The sequence below is a fragment of the Castor canadensis genome, chromosome 4, assembly GCF_047511655.1.
Source record: "Castor canadensis chromosome 4, mCasCan1.hap1v2, whole genome shotgun sequence".
In the NCBI taxonomy this organism is placed as follows: domain Eukaryota; kingdom Metazoa; phylum Chordata; class Mammalia; order Rodentia; family Castoridae; genus Castor; species Castor canadensis.
In genome coordinates, this window is record NC_133389.1 from 114,762,991 (window position 1) to 114,771,569 (window position 8,579).

At 37.7% G+C, this 8,579-nt stretch overlaps 1 protein-coding gene across 7 annotated transcripts in view; it reads right to left on the reverse strand.

Annotated features, from left to right (window-relative positions):
- The window catches only part of Rbms1 (RNA binding motif single stranded interacting protein 1), a 202,264-nt gene that overhangs the window by 116,750 nt on the left and 76,935 nt on the right, over positions 1-8,579 (reverse strand). The gene's annotated exons all lie outside the window — the stretch shown is intronic.

Below are 8,579 nucleotides of genomic sequence, written 5' to 3' on the forward strand. Positions count from 1 at the left end.
GACCTCCAAATAGATATTTCCAATGGCCTTTCACTGGGGTCTTTATCTTCTTTGACCTCTGGACAACATTTAACAGAGCTGACTATCTCTCCTTGATAGGGCTCTGTCTTGGCTTCTGTGTAATTCTGGACTCTCCCACAGTTCTGTCATTTCTGGTCCCCACTTTGCCAAAGGCTCATCCTACATCCTCCCAGTACAAAGCCAGTGTTCCCCGACATCTGTCTTACCTCTTTTCTTGTCACCTCTCTCCCTGGAGTGCCTTAATCTATGACCAATGTTTCTTTCTTGAGGTTCCAGTTTTATATTTCTAACTGCTTGCTAAAAATTTCTGCCTGGAATGATAAATGGGATGAATAATGTGTGACTTATGTAGCCAAAATGAAATGGTCAAACCAAACTTATCACCTCGCCCCAGAAATTGTGGCAGGATGAATACTCTAACCCTTTCACTCTACCAGTGCATCTGCCATTTTCCTGTTGAGGTGGGAGATGTTTTCACCAAACCAGTGCACTTGCTATGCCACCGGTGTTATGGATAACTGTATAGTTACAGATGAGACATGTTAACAAGAAAGAAGTTTGCCATGTATGTATTTTAACCTAATGAATGTAAGGATCCAGGGCAAACATGAAAAACCCATGCACCCATGTGAGGCAACCTCCACCCAAACCTCAAGGCAATCTCAAGGAAGCAGTAAGGAAATGTTTACACCCCACCTCTGAGATCCCAGGTGAGTTCTCACAGTGGGTCTCATGAGCATGGCTGGCCACTTAGGCTGGACAATTCTTCCTTATAACAAACTGACCTGAACTCCACAGGGCGCTTTGCATTCCTGATGTCTGGACATAGACTATCAGTAGAATTTGGCAATGCTGTCCCATTTTTAACATCTAAAAAGTGTAGAAAATCTTTCTTACCCATTACAAGCTCAGAGCAAGCATGACAGCTTATCGTTCTCTCAATAATTTAAAACTAGAAACCTAGGACCTTCCTTTCTCAACATCTTTTCCTTCCCCAGTCGGTAAGTCACCAGCCAAATAGTGTCAATTCTTTTCTACACAGTACTCGACTCTGTTCCACTTAATACATGTGCACTGCCACTACTCCATTCTACACCTTTACTTCAGTTGTGGCCTCTTCTAAACTCTCATTCATTTTAGCAAGCTTGATCCTATCACCCACCTCTGCACTCCAACTCTGCATTGAGCTATCTTGAATTATCACTATTCCTCATCTTTTCTATCTTCAAATATTTTCCTTCCATCTGAAACGCGACCTTCCATGATACAACCAACATCCTACATTCTGAGTTAGAAATGTTGGCATAATTTTCAAGCCCTCTACCAAAAGCAGTCACAGAATCTTTTGGAGGACACATATCTGTTTGACAAATTGATAAAAGCTATGACCCTTTACCTAGGCAACATTTTACATATAATTTAAGGGCTTTGTATACTTGAATATAATATTTGGTCACTCTTTCTATCTATAACTACCTTCTCTGGGTCCTCACCATCCCTCTACTGCTTTAACAAGTAGCTCCTCACTGATTTCTTGGCCAATCTCTCCTCGAGGCACTTTATTTCCTAAGGATTCATGTTTGTTACAAAAACCACTTAATTTATCCTACACACTCAATAACTATGTAATACAATGTTTCTCAGTTTCAGTGAAACTTTCACTTAAACAAAATAGCTAACTTACTCTCTTTGAGATGTTCTGATACATTTGACCTATAAAATGCAGACTACAAAGTAGAAACAAAGTAGTCTCTAGAATATCTGAATAGGAAGAGTTGGGTTGATCATAAGTGGCCTTCCAAAAAGGTTTGTTCCCAAAGCTTATTCCCCAAAGAGGAGAGGCAAAGAACAGAGGAACTGCTGATAGGAAGAAACAACATGGGATATAAGAATCTTGGTTAATGTAAAAACATGAGACCACATATTTACCCCTAACCTACACAGGACCAAAACATGTGACTTGGATAGATTTTTGTCAACTGCTGCAGCAACAGCAATGTAAGAATCTAACAACTTAACAAGGTGCATTCTTCTTTCACTTGGTCCCCACACCCTCCTTCCTTCAGCTCTGTCTCCTCCTTCTTTGGCCCTCAAGCCTGGCAGCCTCTGAAGTACACACCTAAGACTCCAGATATGCTAAGCCTCCTACCTCCAAGGTTTCACACTAAAAACCACTTCTGCAGTTCTGACATTATCTATATTATGTATTTCTTAAGAGAAATCCTCACTGTTTCATTATACATTAAAGATGCCTTGAAGAAGCCACACCTCTCAATGCAATGCCCTTTTAAAAAGCTAAAACTAAAAAGGTTTGCAATGAAAACAATCATGAGTAATCGAAATAAAATATACCCAGAGGATTCTGGAATAAGTTGAACAGGCTTGGTTTGTCACATCTCTCTCTCTCTCTCTCTCTCTCTCTCTCTCTCTCTGTGTGTGTGTGTGTGTGTGTGTGTGTAGGGGCATTTGTATGAAAATACAAATGCATTTGTATTTAAATACATCTGTAATTCAAATGAAAACAGGATACTGACATAATCCCCTCAATATTTAGAACATTTAGGGTAGCTACTCTCCTGAAAAGTAATCTAGAATATGAAATTTCACATTACAGCTACATTTCCCTATCATTAACCTACAAAGATAAATTAGTGTCTGGAAAATTTTTTTTTTAAGAATTCAGAGGATTGTTTGACCTAGGTATAAAAATAGAAAATATTAAGTTAAATATAAAGATTATCTATCAGAAATAAGTAATTTCCAAAAAGGTGGTATGGGAATTTGCAATAAATAAAAATAACAGAAAAACAAGAGGAACAGGAAAGAATCACACCTCAAAAGTCAGGCATGAGAAACAAGCAGGTCTTTAAGACGAGATCATTCTTTGTTGCCCAGGCTGGCCTCAAGTGATCCACCTGTCTCCCCACTACAGGAGTATATCATTCTGCCCAACTCCATGCTACTTTTTGAGATCCAACATGAAAGAATTCTTTGGTATTTAACCAAAGTTTTAGACAGTAAAGATAATAAATTTTGTAGTTTTTTTCACTTTGGATTTTTCTTGATAATCAAGAAATGACTGTATGTTCATTGCAGGGGACAAAAGGGACAGGAAGGTTGAAAAAAGTGTAAAGAATCAAACTAGTGGTTACTCATGATTCTACAACAGAAGAAACCACACATTAATATTTTGTCATGCTTCCTTCCAATATTTTTATCTTTGTTTTTAGTCTTTTGACATAAGGTGTCCCTATGTAACCCACAGGGACCTTGAATTTGCAATCCTCCTGCCACTATCGGAGTGCTGGTATTACATATGTGTGCCACCAGGCTCAGTCTCAAGTTTTTAAAAGTTGTATTTTTGAGACTATAATGCATACACAATTAACAAAAAAAAAACCTTCCTTGCTTTACATTTGTTTTAAAATTTACTACGTTTAAGTGATTAAAGTGGAGTCAACAGATTTCTATTTATTAAGGTACTCCTCTGCATAACAACAAGTTTTATTGGTACTGTCATTTATTAAGTGTCAAGTAACAATAGTTATATTTATTCATTAATTTAATACAACATTCAGTTTTCCAATTTAATTTTTTTACTTTATCCTAAATCCAGGAAAGGCTTTCTTTCTTCTCTGTCATATGTCTGTCTTATTTTAACATTTACCAGGTTTTTAGAATATGTTAAACAAAGCATTCTGTACAGATGCAAGTTTAAAAACAAACACCCACCAAACACCTACAGATGTCCAAGGACAAAAAAAAAAAAAAGAATGTTTATTTTTCTAAGTAATGCAAAGACAATGTCTTTGAAAATCAAACATATACACAAGACAAAGGAATGAATTCAGGAAATAATCATGTATATACCAATGATTGCTTAAAAGGCAGTGATTTTCCAGGCTAAGTATGATCAATGCTCTTTTTACTTTCTGCATTCATATATCTGCATAAAACAAAGAATAAAGGACTGAAGAACCTTTTCCAAAGAGAAGGTGAACTGCAACAAGTGCATATACACAAACAACTGCTTAAAAGTAAAGAAATCCATTTTTCTACTTCTTTCTGATTTTTTACTTAAAATGCAGTGAGAACTTCATTTGCAACCTCCAGGTCCTTATGCCTTTTGAGGCTGCCCACATTCTAAACATAGCCCCTTCTTAGAGGCTGTAAACATGGCTCATTCTTAAGAGACTGTCAAGATCTCCTAGGACCACACAGGGTCTCCTAGGACCACCTGCTGTTGCTTGCTCTGTGGAGACATTAATAATAATAACACCTCAGAAGGATTAACAAGAACAACTGTGTGAAATGTGCACTATTATCTTTACTTAGCAGAAACTGAAGCTTAAGATAGTTAAATGAAAAAGCATGCAAATGGTAGAGCCAGAACTTAAGCCGGGGTCTTTAAATTAGGGTGAGTGGAGGAGGAAGCATCAACCAAATGGCTTAAGAGGGTAAAGAGTGAAATTTGCATTGTTGTCAGGTTTAAGGCATATGCTAAGAGACAAAATTTCAACTGGAAAAAGTAGGAACAGCATGTTTTATAATCATGCTTTTCTATAGCTAATTTTAAAACATGAATTGGTTCCCTGATATAAACTTGCTGAATTTAGCAAATAAAAATATATAACAATGTCTTTGGAATACTTACACTAAAAATAAATTCCTTCTTTATCTGAAATCCAAATTTTATTCAGCACCCAGTATATTATCTGACAACCCTAGAGTAAAGGGCTTTATGGAACAAACAAAAAAACACTAATAAATTACAGAGCTACAATTCCCAAAGCTGAAATCTGGGATGCCCTGTGTGCCACATGTCTTTGGGAGGCCAAGTAAAGGGAAGTGGAGTGAGGCTACAGCTGTTCTTTACTAAGCTTCCTTCTATTTTCCTGGTAGCAGACACAGCCCTTGACCCCAGAGACTTGGCTTTCACCAAGTGGGCCATTTAATTTCACTGCCCATTTAATTTCTAGGTCCTTCTCTACTTTATATGGATATTGAGAGGATTAAGTATAACCGAGGTTGAGAGGGGATATCACATACACGCTTAAAATACATATTTATAGGCTGGATACTGCAGAAATAAGAGTCTCAGAAAACTGGAGACTTTAGACTCTTCCCCCACCATCAAGAAAGGGCTCAAAAATATAGTGATTATCATTATATGGTGAGCTCTCTTGACAAATGTCCCTAAAAGGAAGGAAAAGGGCTGGGGACATGGCTCAGGTGGTAGAGCCAGAGCAAGGCTCTGAGCTCAAACCCCAGAACCAACAAAATGGTAAATACATAAATAAATACAAGGAAAAAATAAAAACAAGACATGTTTGAAACCTGAAGTGAACTATGGAAAAAGTAATGAGATGTCAAAAGGCGTACCTCACAAAAAAAGTGTACAATCACTGATGAACAATTCTATACTTCCAAAAGCCCACTGATAGATATTTAAAACCCAGTCACCTTAAATAATAAATACTATTGAATCACAAACACACAGAGACAGTATAATGTAAAAAAGGCCAAGAACAGACTTATACACACCAATTTAATTTTCTGCCACTTTCTCCTAAATGCCTGTGTCTTGATTATGTTTACCTTTGTAAAAAACAACAAATTGGGACTGCCTCAGACAGGATTTATTTGAATATTTTCCACGTACAGCTTTAATCTTCAAACTTTAACCAAACCCAATCTACTAAACACAAATTGCTGTGAACAGAAAGTGCTTGAAGACGATTAATCAACAGCTTTGTATGTCATCCTCTAAACAAGGCCAAACACTGAATCACTGTTGAATTTCTCACGTGCAGCTACACCCAGTTAATCTTCAAGAAAACAGCAAACTATGTAAATCTACTTAAACTGGAGAGATAAGTACTTCACTCATCAAGTTAGCCACATTTACCAAGTGCAACTATTAAAAACAAGACCATTTGTAAAGAGAAAGAAATGCATGCACTCAGAAAAAGTCTTACATTCACTCTCCTTACTTACCAACCACTCCCCATCACAAACCACTAGGACAACACACTACTTAGCACAAGAGGCTCTACTACCTGCCACAATTTGTAAAACTCTAACTCTGTGCCATCACTGAGCCAACTACCTCAAGAAACGGAAGCAAGTTCCAAAATGGAAAGAAACATGCAGAGAGAAATCACTAATAAAAGAATTCAAGAAACATCACTTGAAAGAAAAAAATGGAAATATCCATTTTCAGTATTTAAAGATTTTTAAGTATAAAGCATTTTTTTCTTTCAAGACACAATAAAATACTTTTACAACAACCAAAGTCCTGATAAATGGTTTTCATTTTCTTTGGGGGGAAGGGGATGCTATTTTTATATAATCAGACTAGAACTACTTAACCACTACCATATATCTCAGAGTTACAGTCAGCAGTAATAGGATGTACACATTTCTTCACTGAGACTTCAACCAATAAACTTTATCTATGTGCTGACTACTGGGTTATCACTCCACTCAAAAGTGTATCCCTTTGACCTGAGCTGAGCAGGTGTGTGTTTAACGTGCTCACAGGCCTGTGATGCAGGAAAATCCTGTTTATCCCAGATGACTGGAGATCAGTGCTCCATGGTGTTCTGGCTACACCACGCAGGGGAAGGAGAGCCATGAACACACTCATCTCTGCTTTGACTGAAACTGGTCGACTCCTATGTATACAAAATGTAAAAAGGTTGAAGAAGTATCCCATCATAAAATAAAGCATGATTTTGACATCAATTCTGCTTCTAAACACTGCGAACTCACAATCCAGATCATCTATTTATACTACACATTGATGCTTTATCTCACAACCTCACCTACACACGCACACACAACAGTGGGAAGAGTTCGTAACTGGGACTTGTGAGACTAAAGGGTGATGGGCAATGATGCAGACAAGCTCTAAGTTTCTACTGAGATGTGGCTGAAAACATGCAGTTGTGGTAGGATGTTTTAAGGGCCTGATGACTGAGGTTCTAATCCTGATTGTGCATTTTGGGTTATACAGACTCTGGGCAAGTTATTTAATCCATGCCTCAGTGTTCACTGTAAAATGGTGACACTAACACTACCTGCCACATAGCACTGCTGTCAACATGATGAAATTGGTTAATCCACAGACAGCAACCAGCAAGTAGTAAGGTTCTCAGAGTTCTTTCTTACTACTATTGTGTATGTATAATGAGTGATTCTGATTCAATGTCTTTTTCAAAGGTGATTTTTTTTCCCTCAAGCAAATTATCTGAAGTCAGCTTTGCATTTTTAGATTAAAATCAAACTGCATTATACAGCTAAAAGTTGCCAATTCTCTCATCAAAATGAACAAAATAAGAAGAACTAGAAGGTAAAAGCTTATAAGCGCAAAATCTTATAAAAAGCATTCATCAGACTTCCCGTTTGGGCTAAGCCAGGATGTGATCACGAAGTCACTCATGGTAACTAGGTCCCTGTGCTGGAAGTGTGCTTTTCTAGTGAATGGCTAAACACTAACAAAAGAAACCTTTGACTCAAATACCACTGGCACCCAGGGTCTTGTGTCTGTATAATGCCTACACATTCATTTCTTTCGTTGCCTATAGAAAAAAGAAAGTCTGTTTGTTTTTCTGATTTAGTCAGCCCTTTTAGTCTTTGAATCTAAGGAGAGCCCTGTGAAAAGACAGCATCTTATCAGCGTGCTCCAGCCAGCAGGCTGTCCCCCTCCACACACAAAACCTCCAGCCCCTCACAGCAAAAGGCCTCGCCCTCAGTGCCTTTTTCCATTTCAGAGCGAACACCCTGCTGAGTTTTGACAACAAATAAATGAATACACAAGGCCCTGACATAATTAGCCATCTTTTCAGGTAGAGAGAGGTGGCTGGGGGCTGAGGGGCTGGAAGAATACTTGCTGTAAATTGGCTTCACTTATGAAGTTGGTGTTAGTGTGTTGGATCTGAGAGCATTTATTTTACAGGAAGCCACATGAAGTGAATTTAGAGATGCCTGTTTATGAATCCTGACAATTTTGGCATATGTCAGCCAAATCGCCGATGCAAATTTAACTTTATTTAATAAAAGAAGAGAGGGACTTCTTAATCCAGGTAAAAGTTTCCCTGGACTTCGACATGGAGGACACATAGACCAGGGTGTGTCACTGACTTTTGAAGGTAAAGTTAACATGTGAAGGAATCAAAGAATAGAAAACATTACTTTTTGACACTGCCAAAATACTTACGGCTAGATATACTTACACTAGAACATACAAAAAAAAGACTTTTGAGAACAAGAACTAAACATATAGGAAAAGCCACCAGGCATCACTGTCATCCGTCATGATCTTAATAGAGCCCCAATCTGCATGGAAAGATACGGTTCGCAGATATCATTATTGGGATAATAACTTAACTGATCTGTCTCAGTGGTTAAGGACAAGAGATTTATTATGGAGGAAAAATATCTGCAATCTTGTTTCTGTTTTCTCAACAAGCATTTTGCCACTGACCTCTAAATCAGTTTAACCTTTTCTAAACAGACCTGCACATTTTTTACATAATTTAAAGCTAGGTTTTGTT